Source organism: Heptranchias perlo, chromosome 6, assembly GCF_035084215.1.
Source record: "Heptranchias perlo isolate sHepPer1 chromosome 6, sHepPer1.hap1, whole genome shotgun sequence".
In the NCBI taxonomy this organism is placed as follows: Eukaryota; Metazoa; Chordata; class Chondrichthyes; order Hexanchiformes; family Hexanchidae; genus Heptranchias; species Heptranchias perlo.
In genome coordinates, this window is record NC_090330.1 from 55,869,421 (window position 1) to 55,890,878 (window position 21,458).

General features: G+C 52.7%; 1 long non-coding RNA gene across 1 annotated transcript in view; it reads right to left on the minus strand.

Annotated features, from left to right (window-relative positions):
* Positions 1–10,955: 10,955 nt before the first annotated feature.
* LOC137322531 (uncharacterized) overlaps positions 10,956–21,458 on the minus strand; it is a 28,489-nt gene continuing 17,986 nt past the window's right edge. The window contains exon 4 of the long non-coding RNA XR_010963158.1: positions 10,956–11,423. This is a non-coding gene — a long non-coding RNA (uncharacterized lncRNA). The remainder of the gene's footprint in view (positions 11,424–21,458) is intronic.

Genomic DNA, 21,458 nt, shown 5'->3' on the forward strand with positions numbered 1-21,458 from the left:
TTTTTTTAATAAGTGATGGTAACTTAAGTCATTCAGTAGCATGGAAATTTTAATAATGCAAATATAAGCATGGTAACAAATGGAAATGATCTAAATGCCTTTTGTTAATGAGTGTGATTTACTTTCTGCTGACAGCAAATGCTGGACCAGGAGATTCATGTATTCTTTCACTGATACATGGATGAATAAATTGAAGGAAAGATTGAAATATTGGCTGGATATGACAGCCACCTGAATATTGAAATATCTGAGTTCAAATGGTCCACAAATTAACAGAGATGCAGAAAACTGGAGATGTTGCCTTACCAGTAGGGTGGCATAGATGAAGGATGCCCTTTATCAAAGATCTACAATAAGTGGGCAGGGTAGAATAGCACCCCTGAATAAAATATTTCTGAACAGAAGCTGACTTTAGCTTTCAACTTAAGCAAAGAGGACACCATGGGTAAAAGATTTCTCTAAACACTAGGGCCTAGAAATTGGATAGCATTGCATTTGTTTTCCGGGTAGAAAAGAGAACGCAAAAAAGGCCAATTTGGCGGGACTATGTTCCATGCCCCAAAGATGCCTGAAATACCAATTCTATATTGAGTCAGTCAATTTATCAGGTGCCCTGGCGGTCACCTTATACAGGTGTTAGGCCCCTTTCATATGTTAATGAGGGGCATAATGCCTGTTTTAGGACCCCTTCCTGAAATTTTATGACCTGAATGCAGTCGGTGTCAGGCCTGTTGCATTCAGGATTACCAAGTCTACAGGTCCTTAAAGGGACCGCCGGAGGTCGCCACCAAAAATTCTTACCTGAATGTGGAGCTAGTGCTCCTCCTGGCTCCACAGTAGTCCCGAAGACCATTGCTGGCACCCACTCGAACCCCTCACAATAGCCTCCTGCCCCTTTCAGGACCTACCTGACGCTGCTGCTGGCATTGCAGTAGCCCAAAATTGATGCTCACTTCATCGGCGAGCTGCCTGGGGACGCGCAACAGGGCACTGTAGCTCGTTTGCCTAATTTAAAAGAGGCTCGAGGACAATTTCGATCAGGCCTCAGGCCTACCTGTTCCAGCGCAGGATCATTCCCTGCGCCCAGTACACGCCGGCAGGCTGCCGCTATCCAATTTCTACCCCTAGGTCTAGTGAAATCACAAATGTGTTAAATAAAGGACAGGTTGTGATCTTGCGACATAAAACACACAGGGGGAAATCTTTTACTTTAGTTCTTAGATTCTGGTAAAAATATCACCGCGATATACATTGCACAACAGTAACAATAAATATATTGGTATTCCACCCTGGAACCCTTGTAACACATCCTTTTCTGTTCAAATAAGACACATTCTTCTCAAGGTGACCATCCATCCATCCATCCAACTCATATATCCCCCTCAAAGGATTGAAGTAGTGTAAGTTAGCAGGCAGATGATGGCAGTCACTTCCTTCTCTCATTATGCCTCGTTTTGTCGCCTGCACGCATCACTTCTGCCTTTAACCATTTCCTGATCCCTCACCATAGCACTTTACTGGTCAATCTAAGTCTTTTCCTGTGTGCGCGGTTCCCCTCTCTTTCCCTTGTTCTGTTGCTTCTTAAATGCTATTCATCTGTAATATCTTTCAGTTCTAAAGAAAGGTATATACCTGAAACGCCAACTGACTTGTGTTTTTTTGACAGATGCTGCCTGACCTGCTGTGTGTCTCCAGAATTTTCTGTTTTTGTTTCAGAATCCCAGCATTTGCAGTATTTCGCTTTTTTTCCCCTCCTTCTTCCAGCAATAGTTCAACTGATACATGGGAAAATTGGGACTGGATGAGCGGACAGCTCATGGACAACTTTGCTCCATGTGGCAATAATTTGTAACGCGGTCAAACCTTAATCCACCAAGAGTGCCTTCCTTTTTAAACTGTTGGTAATGACCTTTAAGTCCTGCCCCCAAATAACGAGCTCATGTATTACACGTGAGGAGCTCATTGCACACACATAATTTTGTCTGATCCTGGATGATTCGGGTGAGATCAGGCATGCACAACTCTGATGGGCATAAAGTTCACTGTACTTGGTTCCCATTTGATCCATGAACATCAGAGAATATCTACATTAATTTAAACAATCACGTATTTACTGTGGAATATTTATACAGGCGTTTACAAAATTTGTAGTGATCAAACTTGAATTTTATATTTTAAGTTAGAAATGTATGGCATTGCATGTAAACAAAAAAAAGTATCTCTCACTTCCCTGTTTTTCCACTTGTCTCTAGGTTTTTAATTCTTTCTATCTTCTTGTCTTCCATTCTATGTAACTCCTTTGTGTCTCTGTATGGCTCTCACACTTTCTATTGTTGTATCTGTTTCTCTGTGTTTGTCTATAAAAAATATTTCTCACTCTCTCTTTTTGTAGGTCTCTCCTTGTCTCTTAATCACCTCTCTTCTGTATGTCTCTTACTCTCTTTGTATGTCACTTATATAATTTCTATTCTTTCTCTATATATGTCTTTCTGTTTCTCTTTTCATCTGAACATCTGACACTCTGTACAGCTCACACACGTTCTCCCCCTTTCTCTCACGTTCTTCTTTTCTCCCACCAGTCATGGAGACCTGGAGCCTGTCTTGGGGCCCCAAACTTCTGATAGCTGCAGAAATGATCTAAATTCTCTCCAGTGGCAAACAGCTGGAGCATGTGTCATCTCTTTGCTTTCATGTGAGAGAATAAGGAGACATGAATTGAAAGGGAGCAGAGGGGTGGAGTCTCGGTTTGGGGCTGCGAGAAACTAGGAATCAGCATCTGGGCTGAAGTGGAGGAGGAGGAGGAAGAAGTCACAGGCTGGGGTTTGGGCTTGGAGTGAGTGGGGAGACTCAGTACTGGAAGGAATGGATGGGACAAGAGCATACAGAGGCTTGGCAGCAGTGTGATAGGCCAATAATACATTATTGGTCATATGGTGAGACTGGATCAATAAGGAAATCACTAATAATATATAGGTATTTGAAAGGAAAAAATTGCAGGGCCACAGGGATAAGGCGGGTGAGTGGGACTAGCTGGATTGCTCTTGCATAGAGCCGGCACGGACTCGATGGGCTGAATGGCCTCCTTCCGTGCTGTAACCTTTCTATGATTCGAAGTACTTATCCAGTCCCCTTTTGAAGGCCATGTTTGAATCTGCCTCCACCACACCCTCGGGCAGTGCATTCCAGATCCTAACCACTCGCTGTGAGAAAAAGCTTTTCCTCACGTCACTTTTGGTTCTTTTGCCAATCACCTTACATCTATGTCCTCTGGTTCTTGACCCTTTTGCCAATGGGAACAGTTTCTCTCTATCTACTCTGCCTAGACCCTTCACGATTTTGAATACCTCTATCAAATCTCCTCTCAACCTTCTCTGTTCTAAGGAGAATAACCCCAGCTTCTCCAGTCTATCCACAGAACTAAGTCCCTCATCCCTGGAATCATTCTAGTAAATCTCTTCTGCACCCTCTCTATACCTTCACATCTTTCCTAAAGTGTGGTGCTCAGAACTGGACACAATACTCCAGTTTTGGCTGAACCAGTGTTTTATAAAGATTCATCATGACTAAATATATTAAATTATATAAATAGCCAATAAATGAATGGTTTTCACTTACAATACGAGAACCATCAAGAGAAATAGGGGACAGTGAATCAGAGGGAGGTCAACATCCAGTTCAGCTCAGTGAGGTGGACATGAGAGAGGTCTCAGGGCTTGTTAGGATTTGGGTGTGGAGTCTGGGGACACTCTGTTGACCTATTATTTTCCTTGCAAAGGCACAAAAGGCAGCCAACCAAGAGAGGAATAATGAGGTCACTGCGCATTATTAATTTAAGTCACAGTGGGTGGGATAGGTCTTGCCACAAAATACTCGAGGGTCAACGAGGTGAGTCGGCTATTCGGGGGAAAGTTAGCAAAATTATTAGAAGTTTGAATAGATAGGTTTAAAGTTTAGGTTGTGATTTTTCTTTGAATTATTGAATTTGTGTATTTAATTTGCTACAATTTTTATTTCAGGGGTATCTGAGGAAATGTCAGTGGTTAAAAGTCAGAAATTTCTTTTGCTGTAACATGATTAATACTCTCCACTTGCCTGGATGAGTGCAGCTCCAACACTCAAGAAGCTCGACACCATCCAGGATAAAGCAGCCCGCTTGATTGGCACCCCATCCACCACCCTGAATATTCACTCCCTTCACCACCGGCGCACTGTGGCTGTAGTATGTACCATCCACAGGATGCACTGCAGCAACTCGCCAAGGCTTCTTCAACAGCACCTCCCAAACCCGCGACCTCTACCACCTAGAAGGACAAGAGCAGCAGGCACATGGGAACAACACCACCTGCACGTTCCCTTCCAAGTCACACACCATCCTGACTTGGAAATATATCGCCATTCCTTCATTGTCGCTGGGTCAAAATCCTGGAACTCCCTTCCTAACAGCACTGTGGGAGAACCTTCACCACACGGACTGCAGCGGTTCAAGAACGCAGCTCACCACCACCTTCTCAAGGACAATTAGGAATGGGCAATAAATGCTGGCCTCGCCAGCGACGCCCACATCCCATGAACGAATAAAAAAAAAATAGAACTTTCTTGGTGAATGTAATTGGGAAGAAAATTGAAATTAGGGGAAAAAAGATTTGTGAAATATGATTGGTGATTAACAAAGTAGAAAATATCCATTTAGAAAGGAAAAAAACACAAGAGAACGAACAAATGAAGAAGAAAATTGATCGGCAGACATCAGTCGCAACATAGATGGTGGCCATGACAGACATATGAAATGTTATTGTAATTTTAAAAAATTGTATATTAAATATATTTGCTGATATTCAAGAAAGTCGGTGACTGTGTCGCCATGAACAATTTATCTTTCACAAACAGCATTTTAAGAACATAAGAAATAGGAGCAGGAGTAGGCCAATCAGCCCCTCGAGCCTGCTCCGCCATTCAATAAGATCATGGCTGATCTGATCCTAACCTCAAATCTAAATTCATGTCCAATTTCCTGCCCGCTCCCCGTAACCCCTAATTCCCTTTACTTCTAGGAAACTGTCTATTTCTGTTTTAAATTTATTGAATGATGTAGCTTCCACAGCTTCCTGGGGCAGCAAATTCCACAGACCTACTACCCTCTGAGTGAAGAAGTTTCTCCTCATCTCAGTTTTGAAAGAGCAGCCCCTTATTCTAAGATTATGCCCCCTAGTTCTAGTTTCACCCATCCTTGGGAACATCCTTACCGCATCCACCCGATCAAGCCCCTTCACAATCTTATATGTTTCAATAAGATCGCCTCTCATTCTTCTGAACTCCAATGAGTAGAGTCCCAATCTACTCAACCTCTCCTCATATGTCCACCCCCTCATCCCCGGGATTAACCGAGTGAACCTTCTTTGTACTGCCTCGAGAGCAAGTATGTCTTTTCTTAAGTATGGACACCAAAACTGTATGCAGTATTCCAGGTGCGGTCTCACCAATACCTTATATAACTGCAGCAATACCTCCCTGTTTTTATATTCTATCCCCCTAGCTATAAAAGCCAACATTCCGTTGGCCTTCTTGGTCACCTGCTGCACCTGCATACTAACTTTTTGATTTTCTTGCACTAGGACCCCAGATCCCTTTGTACTGCAGTACTTTCCAGTTTCTCGCCATTAAGATAATAACTTGCTCTCTGATTTTTCCTGCCAAAGTGCATAACCTCACATTTTCCAATATTGTATTGCATCTGCCAAATCTCCGCCCACTCACCCAGCCTGTCTATATCCCCTTGTAGGTTTTTTATGTCCTCCTCACTCTCTACTTTCCCTCCCATCCTTGTATCATCTGCAAACTTTGATATGTTACACTCGGTCCCCTCCTCCAAATCGTTAATATAGATTGTAAAGAGTTGGGGACCCAGCACCGACCCCTGCGGAACACCACTGGCTACTGGTTGCCAGTCCGAGAATGAACCATTTATCCCAACTCTCTACTTCCTGTTAGATAACCAATCCTCCACCCATGCCAGAATATTACCCCCAATCCAGTGATTCTTTATCTTGAGCAATAATCTTATATGTGGCACCTTGTCGAATGCCTTCTGGAAGTCTAAATACACTACGTCCACTGGTTTCCCCTTTATCCACCCTGTACGTTATGTCCTCAAAGAACTCAAGCAAATTTGTCAGACATGACTTCCCCTTCATAAAGCCATGCTGACTTTGTCCTATTAAATTATGTAAATTTGACCTGAGAATGACCCAGAGTTAACCAGTTTTTAATGTACCAACTGAAAAATGCACCAAAAATGAACATCTGTATTGTTTACTGTATGTACTAAGAGATAAGGCAGAAAAAGAGGCAAATATGAATATTAGGATACATGCTGTGCATAATTCCATAGGAACTCACCCAACTCTTATCTGATTTACACAATAAGGTATTGCTCAACTATTACTGAATGTTTGAAGAAAGATTTAGATATCTGATTAAATTTCTAAGGTTAGAGAATCTTACAGGTGACTAAACTCAATATACTCCAAGCAGATTATCGGTTTATAGCACAATAAATATTTACCCAATGTTGATTATTGCTAGTTTTTGCTTGTGTATTTGAAAGTTAAATATTTCAGGAATGCAGTAACAGTCTGAACCAAATCTAAAATAAAACTGAGCAATAGGGAATGGGTTGGACCCACAATTTCCCACATGACAACTTGCTTATCTTGACTGAGATATCTGGGGGAGACAGAGTCCAGGCACTTTTCCAAATTACAGGCAGAAAACTATTGGGCAAGTCTCCAAGTTGAACTTGTGCACCTGTCTCCAGCAGTTCAAGACTGGAATTGACCATTAAGCAAGATACCTTCTTACCGGATTGGAAAATTGGGAATGCTGCAAATCATTAATGACTGGAAAGATTGGGGGGGGGGGTGGGGGGGTGGAATTGGATAAGGGTCCGTTCTAGGCAATTATAGCACGATGCGCTAAAACCCCGTGCCCGACGGACCCTGGGCAGGCAAGACTCAAGTTTGTCCCAAGCGAGCACCTACCTGCAATCAGCGTTCCTTTCCAGGCCTTGCACGTGGAAGGAATGCAATTTGCACTTTCCACCACCAGAGGGAGCTCCATCTCTTAAAGGGAGGATGTTTCGAAATCTCTTAAAGGTAGCTTGTACCTGTTATTTGCTGAAAATAACAGTCCACCGTCTGCATGGAGTCGGAACAGAGATCAGACATCGCACACGAAAAACACAGATGCAGATCCCATCCCTATGTTTACACACTGATGAGTTATGTTAAAACATTGAATAAAGGTTGCACACTACTAAATCCCACATCCTCCAATCTGCACGCCAGAGCTCACCAATCTGCTGATCTGAGTTGGTACCAGGCCTCAGAGAGTGCATGCACCAAGGTTCTCTGCTGATGGACTAGAGACATTGGGTGTAAGAGGTGGAAAGAAGGAGGGACATCCTATATCCGCAGGAGGGGAATGCGGCAAGAGGCCCTCCAGACATGTACTCAAAAGACAGTGGGAGGTAGCGGGGGACGAATTCAATGCCAGGTGCACAGCATCATGAACATGGATGCAGTGCAGGAACAAGTTCAAAGCTTTGACATGAGTGGTCAAGGTGAGTGAGGTCAACTGTCAAGTGGCGTCTCCTACCAACTGCACCACGCACTACAACCCCATCCCCCACATACCAATAAACTCTTTCCATCAGTACTCAAGTCTTCCAATCAGATGCTTCCTCTCGCCCTTACACATTACCACTGCTTCCAGCCACCCACCCACAACTCACAGGCCACACACACCGGCAGCTATTCAACCATGACAGGCACATCACCCAGGCACACGTCCCATTTTCTTGCAGGAGAAGGTGGCGCATATCAAGAGGCAGCAAGCGGCAGTGGCATTTAGCCCCTCGAGCCTGTTCCACCAGTGAGATCATGGTGGACCTGTGACATAACTCCATATACCCATCTTAGCCCCATATCCCTTAATACCCTTGGTTCACAGAAATCTATCAATCTCAGATTTAACATTCACAAGTGAGCTAGCATTAACTGCCATCTGCAGAAGAGCATTGCAAACATCTCCCACTCTTTGCGTGTAGAAGCATTTCCTAACTTCACTCCTGCACCAAATGTTAGGCTATGTCCCCGCGTACTAGTATTGAAGTTACAAATGTCTCTACAGCCACTAACCTGTAAATCCTGCATGGTTCCTTTAAATAGCCGGTGGGGAGTCCTCTAGGCACTCTTAAGACACGTTCAGATGGTCGGGGTTAAGACTGTGTGTTGAGTTGAGCGTTAAGTCCCAAAATGGTGTCCATCACTTTAAATCAGCGTTGCACACTGAATGAAGCCATTTTCTCCCTACTTTACATGATTCCAGCGTTTCTTATCTGTGCCTGCGCAAACTCCTATACCAAGATGGCGTCTGGCACACATCATGCAGGAAACATGCATGCGCATCCAAGACGCCATCTTGGATAACGGCGAGGCCGTGTAGCGCCAAAACAACGGGCGCTACATGGCCCAATTTAGCACCCTGGGAGTGTTACAAACTGGGAATTCTGCCCTCTATGCCCAATTCTTCAATCTATACTCCTACTGATCAAGCCTTCATGCCGAGAGTCGCATCTTGGAAGCAATGTGAATCAGGCATGATTACCCATGCACCCGATTCTCCAATCCCAATCTAATTCTCCCAGTGAGCAAGTGCCCTTACCCCTGTGTCTGATTCTCCCATTCATGCTCACAGTGAGCAAGGCTCACTATGCTGGGAGTTTTATCTTACAAAATTTCCCCTTAGAAGCCCACGATAAATCAGTTCTGCGCACATTATGTGATGGGCAAAAAATGTACTTACTTTTAAAGCTTAATGGTTTTTCCAATTTAAAATATCAACGTTTTTAAACAATTTGTATCTTATAACCTAATGTCTAAGCTTTGAAGATCCTGCAAATCAATTTACATTAACTCTTGATGCACACGCTTTTTTTTCCACTTCTGTGCCAATGTTAACAATAAATCAATAACATTTTTATTGTTATAACCAAAGCTATTTTAGAATGTGGTTTTGGAAGCTATAAATACAGTAGTAAATATGTAAATAAAGAATTGTTATGCCTTATACTGCTTAGGCTAATGTGCTAACTTTATTTGGTGCATTTACAATTAGGTGAAAACAGTGATTTATGAAGTCTATTATGTGTACATATTTAGTGCCATAAGACATAATTTTTTCATTTTTTATATTCTTTTTCCTTCTATTTTGGTATTGACTGACTTCCTGGTTATTTTCCTCCACAGACAATTACATTTTTAGCTGTGATTGTCCTCTGTGCATTAAATGAGTGTTATGCCATTTGTTTTCCTTCTTGATGGGAGTCCCTTACTTGGTAATCCAGCCACAAATGGATTAAACACATTACAAATTATGTTGCCTCTAATGGGATAGTTTGTAAATTGCAAAATCAAAAATGTGAATGAAGAATCTTAAATATTACAGTATGTTAGGCTCAGGGCATTTACAGTAAAACAAGAAATTCCTCTTACTTTATATTTTCTCCCCTTTGCACTGTCCTTTCAGTGCTGCTCTGTGATCATCCAGTAGAAGGTGTTCAAGAGCAGCCAATTGTGATCCAATTACATTATAACCCAAACATGTAAAATAATAGTAGAAAAAGTATTTTCCAGATAATGCAAAGGTAAGCACTCATTTATCAATCTACTTTTTCACAATTGAGCTGTAGAAGTATGCTCCTAGCCAGTTGGACATTCTAATCAAACATTTCTCATTTCAGATCAATACCAGAAGATTGCTTTTAAACTTTGCTTCACAATAGCTCTGGGGTATCCTAAGGCTTCAGAGGGAAGGAAAGACACAGCATCAAAAACACTATCCTGCTATCAGCCAGTCCTCTCTGCATCATAATTTGTAGGAGGCAAAATAGCTTTGTCCCAGGTGTTGAAGCAAACACTGTTCCTAGTGACTCAGGCCAAAATACATTTACAGTGTTGTGCCAGGGTGAAATTTAATCCATGATTTGTACATACTGATTTAAAAAGGTTTGTGTTCCCATATTAGGGAGTATGCAGCAAGGCTCGGTTCCTGAAATAGCCAGCAATAACCCTTGCTCTGAATCTCTGTTGCAGAACTGCCATGTTTGTGCTGCATCAGATGCTTTATCTGCTGTGTAACAAACTTTTCCAATGGGATTTTCATGTATCAACCGGATTTTTAAAATTAAGATAAATTAATAAATTTGTAGCAACAGCCATCGCTGAATCACTGTGTTTGCGTCTGAGTATAAACAGGACAAAGTATCTTGCAACCTGGCCTCCCTTAATATATAAAGTGTTCTCAAATTTTGCTAAAGGTAATAAATTGGGCATAACAAAAACAAAACTGCATGCAAACAATTTTGCATCACAGAAACAGTCTTGCCATTGCTGAATACACAGTTCATTTAAAAAATATGTCTGCTGTGCAACATCCTATCCAGGTTGACAATTTTGTTTTGGATGGTCTGATAACCCTAAAAGGTGTGTATGATAACCTCCATCTCGCACAGAACAGAGCCCCTCTCATGATATTCTCTATTGGTCCTGCTCACAATAAGTGTGTGTTGCAGCCTGATTAATCTAGACATTAACAGACAAAGTGATAGTTGCAGAGGTTTGACTCGCTGAAGTTTGGTGGGTCAAACTTCTGAAACTGTCACTTTCCTCGACGCCTACCCATCTTACAATTCTACCAGCTGCATAAGCATTCTTAACAGCATTCAACTAGTGCAAAAAATTACAGTTTGAAGCAATAAGCTTTTTCAAAAGATCATGACATACTGCTGATGAATGCAGTAAACAAATGTAAAAATATTCATAAGCCTGCAGAGACTACTACTAATACAATTAATATGACTACTAATTTTAGCAGCTTTTTATTGTAAGTGCACCTGTGAGACATTTTATGTGAGAATGAAATAACAAACTGTAGAAAAAAAACATTACAGTAATAAATGTATATGGTAAACAACATGTAAGCAAAGCAAACCGGCTCTCACTTTTGTTCATTTAATTACATATTACTATTACACTATTAATAGTGTTCTAAATATTAGGATAATTGAAGTTTTATATATGTCTTCTAATGTGTCAGCCTGGCTCAATTGATGGACTTGTCTCTGAGTCAGAACTTAACGTCATTTAGGCTGACACTATAGTACAGTACTGAAGTGGTTCTGCATTGTCAGAAGTGCTGCCCTTCAGATGAAATATTAAACCCAAGTTAGCATCTGTTCGGGTAGATGCTAAAGATGTCATAGCATTATGCAAAAGAAAGCAGGAAGTTCTCCTGGGGCTCTGGCCAACATTTCTCCCTCAACCAACACCAGTACATCTCGAAAATCCTAGAAATACACATCCGATCTGTGGAAGAGGAAAGACAGGTTAACAATTTGGGTGTATAACTGTTCTGAAACATTAACCTATCATTTCTCTTTACAGATACTGATGGACCTGCTGTGAATTTCCAGATTTTTTTCTTTTTAATTAAGATTTCCAGCATTAGCAGTTTCTTTTTTTTCTTTTTGTTACCAGCACCAAAATAGATTAATTGGTCTGTCATTTCATAGCTGATTGTTGGATTTGGCTGTATGCAAAGTGGCTGCCATATTTGCCTATATAATAGTCCCTGCACTCAAAAGTGAAAACCAAAATACTGCAGATCCTGGAAATCTGAAATAAAAATAGAAAATGCTGGAAATACTCAGCAAGTCAGGCAGAATCTGTGGAGAAAGAAACAGAGGTAACGTTTTAGGTCGATGACCCTTTGTCAGAACTGGAAGAAGTTGAAGATTAAACAGTTTTTAACCAAGTACAAAGCCAGGGATAGGGGGTGGGGAAAGGAAGTGGAGGGGAGGAAAGAACCTGTGGAACACGGAGGAACCACATGGATAGAACGTTTCTGGAGGTGGTCACCCCACAGCTTAAGAAGGTGCAGGCAGAGAGGGTCTGGGTGATCGCCAGTCAGACAAGGAAGACCAGGCAGGTAATGCAGGAGTCCCCTGAGGGCACCTTGCTCTCCAACCAGTATTCAGTTCTGAATATTGGTGAGGGAGAGGGTTCCTCTGCAGACTGCAGTCAGAGCCAAGTCCTCAGCACCATGGGTGGTTCAGTTGTACAAGGAGGTGTCGAGGGTGGGCAGAGGAGAAAGGTCAGGAGAGTGATAGTGATGCGGATTCTATAGTTAGGGGAACAGACAGTCCTTTCTGCGGCCGCAGACAAGATTCCAGAATGGTATGTTGCCTCCCTGGTGTCAGGGTCAAGGATGTCACCGAACGACTATGGAACATTCTGGAGGGGGAGGGTGAACAGCCAGAGGTAGTGGTCCATATCGGTACTAATGACATAGGTAGAGAAAAAGGGACGAGGTCCTGCAGGCAGATTTTAAAGGAGTTAGGAAAGAGATTAATAAGCAGGACCTCAAAGGTAGTAATGGGTTACTCCCAGTGACACGCACGAGAGAGTATAGAAATAGGACGATAAAGAAGATGAATGCTTGATTGGAAACATGGTGCAGGAGGGAGGGCATTAGATTCCTGGGGCATTAGGACCAGTTCTGGGGGAGGTGGGACTTGTACAGGCTGGACGGGTTGCACCTCAACAGAGCCAGGATCAATGTCCTCGCGGGGAGGTTCGCTAGTGCTGTGGGGGGGGTTAAACTAACTTGGCAGGGGGATGGGAACCTGAGTGTAGATTCAGAAGGGAGAGAAGCAGAGCTGGAAATGGAAGGCGAGTTTGGAAGGTAGAGGAAATAATTAGTAAGCAAGTTTGGAAGGCAGAGGAAACAAAGGTTAGAAGCTAGACTACAAAGGAGTTTGCCAGTGCTTAATGGTATATACCAGAATGCAAGGAGTATAGTGAATAAGGCAGATGAGCTAAGGGCACAGATAGATACATGGAAGTATGATATCTTAGCTATTACTGAAACATGGCTTCAACAGGGGCAGGAATGGCAGCTCAACGTTACAGGGTTTTCAGACAAGATAGAGAGGGGGTAAAAAAGGATGGGGGTGGCAATATTGGTGAAAAAAAACAATTGCGGCTGTGAGGAGGGGTGGTATGTTAGCAGGATCATCAAATGAGGCCATATGGGTTGAGCTAAAGAACAAAAAAGGGGCAGTCACACTGCTGGGAGTGTATTATAGACCCCCAACCAGTCAGAGGGAGCTAGAAGAGCAAATATGTAGGCAAATTTCCGAGAAGTGCAAAAACAATAGGGCAGTAATAGTAGGGGATTTCAACTACCCTCATATTAACTGGGATACAATCAGTGTAAAAGGTATAGAGGGCGCAGAATTCTTAAAATGCATTCAGGAGAACTTTTTTAGCCAGTACGTAGCATGCTCAACAAAAGGGGGGGCAGTTCTGGATTTAGTTTTAGGGAATGAAGCTGGGCAGGTGGAAGGAGTATCAGTGGGAGAGCATTTTGGTGGTAGTGATCATAATTCAGTTAGATTTAGCATAGTTATGCAAAAGGACATAGATAGAACAGGAGTAAAAATTCTCAATTGGGAAAAGGCCAATTTTACTAAGCTGAGAAGTGAATTAGCAAAAGTGAACTGGAAACAGCTACTTGAAGGTAAATCAGTATCAGAGCAGTGGGAGGCATTCAAGGGGGAGATTCAAGGGGTTCAGAGTAAACATGTTCCCACAAAGAAAAAGGGTGGGACTCCCAAATCTAGAGCCCCCTGGATGACAAGGAGCATACAGGGTAAGATAAGGCTAAAAAAGGGAAGCTTTTGTCAGACACCGAGCACTCAATACTGCAGAAAGCCAAGAGGAGTATAGAAAGTGCAGGGATGAAATTAAAAAGGAAATTAGGAAAGCAACGAGAGGGCATGAAAAGATATTGGCAAGTAAAATCAAGAAAACCCAAAAATCTGTTATAAATACATAAAGAGCAAGAGGATAACGAAGGAAAGAATAGGGCCTATTAGATGTGTGGAGACGGAAAATGTGGGTGTGGTTCTTAATGAATACTTTGCGTCTGTCTTCACAAAAGAGGGGGACAATGCAGACATTGTATTTAAGGAGGAGGAGTGTGAAATATTGGATGGGATAAACATAGTGAGAGAGGAAGTATAAAGGGGTTCAGCATCTTTGAAAGTAGATAAATCGGCAGGCCTGGATGAAGTGTATCCGAGGCTGTTAAAAGAAGCAAGGGAGGAAAGAGTGGAGGCTCTGACCATCATTTTTCAATCCTCCCTGGCTGCAGGCGTGGTGCCGGAGGACTGAAGGACTGCTAACATTGTACCGTTGTTCAAAAAGGGAGCAAGGGATAGACCGAGTAATTACAGGCCAGTCAGTCCAAACTCGGTGGTGAACAAATTATTGGAATCAATTCTGAGGGGCAGTATAAATCGTCATTCAGAAAGGCACAGATTAATCAAGGACATAAGGAGTCGGCAAAGGGATATAGATAGATTAGGTGAGTGAGCAAAAATTTGGCAGATGGAGTATAATGTGGGAAAATGTGAACTTGTCCACTTTCGCAGGAGAAATAGAAAAGCAGTATATTATCCAAATGGAGAGAGATTCCAGTTCTGGGGATAGGCAGTCAACCGACTCTCACAGCTACCTTGATAACACTTCCTCCCACCCCCTGCTCCAACGTCCTCCTCTCTGATGCCCCCCCTCTCCCCGAAGTCTCCCTCTCCGATCTCCCCTTCCCCCCGCCCCGGTCTCCTCCTCCCGCCCCAGATCTCCTCCGTCTCCTCCCTCCCCCCGCCTGCCCCGGTCTCCTCCGCCGCCTCCTCCTCCTCCTCTCCTCCCCGCCCCGATCGACTCCTCCTCCTCCTCCTCCCCGCCCCGATCGACTCCTCCTCCTCCTCCTCCCCGCCCCGATCTACTCCTCCTCCTCCCCCCCCCCGATCGACTCCTCCTCCTCCTCCCCGCCCCGATCTACTCCTCCTCCTCCTCCCCGCCCCGATCTACTCCTCCTCCTCCTCCCCGCCCCGATCTACTCCTCCTCCTCCTCCCCCCCGATCTAATCCTCCTCCTCCTCCCCGATCTAATCCTCCTCCTCCTCCCCGATCTACTCCTCCTCCTCCTCCCCGCCCCGGTCTACTCCTCCTCCTCCTACTCCCCGCCCCGATCTACTCCTCCTCCCCGATCTACTCCTCCTCCTCCTCCCCGATCTACTCCTCCTCCTCCTCCTCCTCCTCCTTCCCGCCCCGATCCACTCCTCCTCCTACTCCTTCCCGCCCCGATCCACTCCTCCTCCTCCTCCTCCTTCCCGCCCCAGTCTACTCCTCCTCCTCCCCGCCCCGATCCACTCCTCCTCCTCCTCCTCCTCCTCCTCGCCCCGATCTACTCCTCCTCCTCCTCCTCGCCCCGATCCACTCCTCCTCCTCGCCCCGATCCACTCCTCCTCCTCCTCCTCCTCGCCCCGATCCACTCCTCCTCCTCCTCCTCCTCCTCCTCCTCGCCTCGATCTACTCCACCTCCTCCTCCCCGATCTACTCCTCCTCCCCCCCGATCGACTCCTCCTCCTCCTCCTCCTCCTCCTCCCCGATCTACTCCCCCTCCTCCTCCCCGCCCCGATCTACTCCTCCTCCCCGCCCCGATCTAGTCCTCCTCCTCCTCCCCGATCTAGTCCTCCTCCTCCTCCCCGATCTCCTCCTCCTCCTCCTCCCCGCCCCGATCTCCTCCTCCTCCTCCCCGCCCCGCTCTCCCCCTCCTCCTCCCCGCCCCGCTCTCCCCCTCCTCCTCCCCGCCCCGCTCTCCCCCTCCTCCTCCCCGCCCCGCTCTCCCCCTCCTCCTCCTCCCCGCCCCGCTCTCCCCCTCCTCCTCCCCGCCCCGCTCTCCCCCTCCTCCTCCTCCCCGCCCCGCTCTCCCCCTCCTCCTCCCCGCCCCGCTCTCCCCCTCCTCCTCCCCGCCCCGCCCCGCTCTCCCCCTCCTCCTCCTCCCCGCCCCGCTCTCCCCCTCCTCCTCCCCGCCCCGCTCTCCCCCTCTCCTCCCCGCCCCGCTCTCCCCCTCCCCTCCTCGCCCCGCTCTCCCCCTCCTCGCCCCGATTTCCCCCTCCTCCTCCCCGCCCCGATGATCTCCCCCTCCCCGCCCCGATGATCTGCCCCTCCCCCTCCCCGATGATCTCCCCCTCCTCCGCCCCGATCTCCCCCTCCTCCGCCCCGATCTCCCCCTCCTCCGCCCCGATCTCCCCCTCCTCCGCCCCGATCTCCCCCTCCTCCGCCCCGATCTCCCCCTCCTCCTCCGCCCCGATCTCCCCCTCCTCCTCCGCCCCGATCTCCCCCTCCTCCTCCGCCCCGATCTCCCCCTCCTCCGCCCCGATCTCCCCCTCCTCCTCCGCCCCGATCTCCCCCTCCTCCGCCCCGATCTCCCCCTCCTCCGCCCCGATCTCCCCCTCCTCCGCCCCGATCTCCCCCTCCTCCGCCCCGATCTCCCCCTCCTTCCCGCCCCGATCTCCCCCTCCTTCCCACCCCGCCCCGATGATCTCCCCCTCCCAGCCCCGATGATCTTCCCCTCCCCGCCCAGATCTACTCCTCCTCCCCGCCCCGATCTCCTCCTCCTCCTCCCCGCCCCGATCTCCCCCTCCTCCTCCCCGCCCCGATCTCCCCCTCCTCCGCCCCGATCTCCCCCTCCTCCGCCCCGATCTCCCCCTCCTCCTCCGCCCCGATCTCCCCCTCCTCCTCCCCGCCCCGATGATCTCCCCCCTCCTCGCCCCGATGATCTCCCCCTCCCCGCCCCGATGATCTCCCCCTCCCCGCCCCGATGATCTCCCCTTCCCCGCCCCGATGATCTCCCCCTCCCCGCCCCGATCTCCCCCTCCTCCGCCCCGATCTCCCCCTCCTCCGCCCCGATCTCCCCCTCCTCCGCCCCGATCTCCCCCTCCTCCGCCCCGATCTCCCCCTCCTCCGCCCCGATCTCCGCATCCTTCCCGCCCCGCCCCGATGATCTTCCCCTCCCCGCCCCGATCTCCTCCTCCACCTCCCCGCCCCGATCTCCTCTCCTTCGCCCCGATCTCCCCCTCCTCGCCCCGATCTCCCCCTCCCCGCCCCGATGATCTCCCCCTCCCCGCCCCGATGATCTCCCCCTCCACCTCCCCGCCCCGATCTCCCCCTCCTCCTCGCCCCGATCTCCCCCTCCTCGCCCCGATCTCCCCCTCCTCGCCCCGATCTCCTCTCCGCCCCGATCTCCTCTCCGCCCCGATCTCCCCCTCCTCGCCCCGATTTCCCCCCCCTCCTCCCCGCCCCGCCCCGATGATCTCCCCCTCCTCGGCCCCGATGATCTCCCCCTCCTCCGCCCCGATCTCCCCCTCCTCCGCCCCGATCTCCCCCTCCTCCGCCCCGATCTCCCCCTCCTCCGCCCCGATCTCCCCCTCCTCCGCCCCGATCTCCCCCTCCTCCGCCCCGATCTCCCCCTCCTCCGCCCCGATCTCCCCCTCCCCGCCCCGATGATCTCCCCCTCCCCGCCCCGATGATCTCCCCCTCCCCGCCCCGATGATCTCCCCCGCCCCGCCCCGATGATCTCCCCCTCCCCGCCCCGATGATCTCCCCCTCCCCGCCCCGATCTCCTCCTCCACCTCCCCGCCCCGGTGATCTCCCCCTCCCCGCCCCGATGATCTCCCCCTCCCCGCCCCGATGATCTCCCCCGCCCCGCCCCGATGATCTCCCCCTCCCCGCCCCGATGATCTCCCCCTCCCCGCCCCGATCTCCTCCTCCACCTCCCCGCCCCGGTGATCTCCCCCTCCCCGCCCCGGTGATCTCCCCCTCCCCGCCCCGGTGATCTCCCCCTCCCCGCCCCGGTGATCTCCCCCTCCCCGCCCCGGTGATCTCCCCCTCCCCGCCCCGGTGATCTCCCCCTCCCCGCCCCGGTGATCTCCCCCTCCCCGCCCCGGTGATCTCCCCCTCCCCGCCCCGGTGATCACCCCCTCCCCGCCCCGGTGATCTCCCCCTCCCCGCCCCGGTGATCTCCCCCTCCCCGCCCCGGTGATCTCCCCCTCCCCGCCCCGGTGATCTCCCCCTCCCCGCCCCGGTGATCTCCCCCTCCCCGCCCCGGTGATCTCCCCCTCCCCGCCCCGGTGATCTCCCCCTCCCCGCCCCGGTGATCTCCCCCTCCCCGCCCCGGTGATCTCCCCCTCCCCGCCCCGGTGATCTCCCCCTCCCCGCCCCGGTGATCTCCCCCTCCCCGCCCCGGTGATCTCCCCCTCCCCGCCCCGGTGATCTCCCCCTCCCCGCCCCGGTGATCTCCCCCTCCCCGCCCCGGTGATCTCCCCCTCCCCGCCCCGGTGATCTCCCCCTCCCCGCCCCGGTGATCTCCCCCTCCCCGCCCCGGTGATCTCCCCCTCCCCGCCCCGGTGATCTCCCCCTCCCCGCCCCGGTGATCTCCCCCTCCCCGCCCCGGTGATCTCCCCCTCCCCGCCCCGGTGATCTCCCCCTCCCCGCCCCGGTGATCTCCCCCTCCCCGCCCCGGTGATCTCCCCCTCCCCGCCCCGGTGATCTCCCCCTCCCCGCCCCGGTGATCTCCCCCTCCCCGCCCCGGTGATCTCCCCCTCCCCGCCCCGGTGATCTCCCCCTCCCCGCCCCGGTGATCTCCCCCTCCCCGCCCCGGTGATCTCCCCCTCCCCGCCCCGGTGATCTCCCCCTCCCCGCCCCGGTGATCTCCCCCTCCCCGCCCCGGTGATCTCCCCCTCCCCGCCCCGGTGATCTCCCCCTCCCCGCCCCGGTGATCTCCCCCTCCCCGCCCCGGTGATCTCCCCCTCCCCGCCCCGGTGATCTCCCCCTCCCCGCCCCGGTGATCTCCCCCTCCCCGCCCCGGTGATCTCCCCCTCCCCGCCCCGGTGATCTCCCCCTCCCCGCCCCGGTGATCTCCCCCTCCCCGCCCCGGTGATCTCCCCCTCCCCGCCCCGGTGATCTCCCCCTCCCCGCCCCGGTGATCTCCCCCTCCCCGCCCCGGTGATCTCCCCCTCCCCGCCCCGGTGATCTCCCCCTCCCCGCCCCGGTGATCTCCCCCTCCCCGCCCCGGTGATCTCCCCCTCCCCGCCCCGGTGATCTCCCCCTCCCCGCCCCGGTGATCTCCCCCTCCCCGCCCCGGTGATCTCCCCCTCCCCGCCCCGGTGATCTCCCCCTCCCCGCCCCGGTGATCTCCCCCTCCCCGCCCCGGTGATCTCCCCCTCCCCGCCCCGGTGATCTCCCCCTCCCCGCCCCGGTGATCTCCCCCTCCCCGCCCCGGTGATCTCCCCCTCCCCGCCCCGGTGATCTCCCCCTCCCCGCCCCGGTGATCTCCCCCTCCCCGCCCCGGTGATCTCCCCCTCCCCGCCCCGGTGATCTCCCCCTCCCCGCCCCGGTGATCTCCCCCTCCCCGCCCCGGTGATCTCCCCCTCCCCGCCCCGGTGATCTCCCCCTCCCCGCCCCGGTGATCTCCCCCTCCCCGCCCCGGTGATCTCCCCCTCCCCGCCCCGGTGATCTCCCCCTCCCCGCCCCGGTGATCTCCCCCTCCCCGCCCCGGTGATCTCCCCCTCCCCGCCCCGGTGATCTCCCCCTCCCCGCCCCGGTGATCTCCCCCTCCCCGCCCCGGTGATCTCCCCCTCCCCGCCCCGGTGATCTCCCCCTCCCCGCCCCGGTGATCTCCCCCTCCCCGCCCCGGTGATCTCCCCCTCCCCGCCCCGGTGATCTCCCCCTCCCCGCCCCGGTGATCTCCCCCTCCCCGCCCCGGTGATCTCCCCCTCCCCGCCCCGGTGATCTCCCCCTCCCCGCCCCGGTGATCTCCCCCTCCCCGCCCCGGTGATCTCCCCCTCCCCGCCCCGGTGATCTCCCCCTCCCCGCCCCGGTGATCTCCCCCTCCCCGCCCCGATGATCTCCCCCTCCCCGCCCCGATGATCTCCCCCTCCCCGCCCCGATGATCTCCCCCTCCCCGCCCCGATGATCTCCCCCTCCCCGCCCCGATGATCTCCCCCTCCCCGCCCCGATGATCTCCCCCTCCCCGCCCCGATGATCTCCCCCTCCCCGCCCCGATGATCTCCCCCTCCCCGCCCCGATGATCTCCCCCTCCCCGCCCCGATGATCTCCCCCTCCCCGCCCCGATGATCTCCCCCTCCCCGCCCCGATGATCTCCCCCTCCCCGCCCCGATGATCTCCCCCTCCCCGCCCCGATGATCTCCCCCTCCCCGCCCCGATGATCTCCCCCTCCCCGCCCCGATGATCTCCCCCTCCCCGCCCCGATGATCTCCCCCTCCCCGCCCCGATGATCTCCCCCTCCCCGCCCCGATGATCTCCCCCTCCCCGCCCCGATGATCTCCCCCTCCCCGCCCCGATGATCTCCCCCTCCCCGCCCCGATGATCTCCCCCTCCCCGCCCCGATGATCTCCCCCTCCCCGCCCCGATGATCTCCCCCTCCCCGCCCCGATGATCTCCCCCTCCCCGCCCCGATGATCTCCCCCTCCCCGCCCCGATGATCTCCCCCTCCCCGCCCCGATGATCTCCCCCTCCCCGCCCCGATGATCTCCCCCTCCCCGCCCCGATGATCTCCCCCTCCCCGCCCCGATGATCTCCCCCTCCCCGCCCCGATGATCTCCCCCTCCCCGCCCCGATGATCTCCCCCTCCCCGCCCCGATGATCTCCCCCTCCCCGCCCCGATGATCTCCCCCTCCCCGCCCCGATGATCTCCCCCTCCCCGCCCCGATGATCTCCCCCTCCCCGCCCCGATGATCTCCCCCTCCCCGCCCCGATGATCTCCCCCTCCCCGCCCCGATGATCTCCCCCTCCCCGCCCCGATGATCTCCCCCTCCCCGCCCCGATGATCTCCCCCTCCCCGCCCCGATGATCTCCCCCTCCCCGCCCCGATGATCTCCCCCTCCCCGCCCCGATGAACTCCCCCTCCCCGCCCCGATGATCTCCCCCTCCCCGCCCCGATGATCTCCACCTCCCCGCCCCGATGATCTCCCCCTCCACCTCCCCGCCCCGATGATCTCCCCCTCCACCTCCCCGCCCCGATGATCTCCCCCTCCACCTCCCCGCCCCGATGATCTCCCCCTCCACCTCCCCGCCCCGATGATCTCCCCCTCCACCTCCCCGCCCCGATGATCTCCCCCTCCACCTCCCCGCCCCGATGATCTCCCCCTCCACCTCCCCGCCCCGATGATCTCCCCCTCCACCTCCCCGCCCCGCTCTCCCCCTCTCCTCCCCGCTCTCCCCCTCTCCTCCCCGCCCTCCCCCTCTCCTCCCCGCCCTCCCCCTCTCCTCCCCGCCCTCCCCCTCTCCTCTCCGCCCCGATCTCCCGCTCCTCGCCCCGATCTCCCGCTCCTCGCCCCGATCTCCCCCTCCTCGCCCCGATCTCCCCCTCCTCGCCCCGATCTCCCCCTCCTCGCCCCGATCTCCCCCTCCCGATGATCTCCCCCTCCCCGCCCCGATGATCTCCCCCTCCCCACCCCGACCTCCCCGCCCC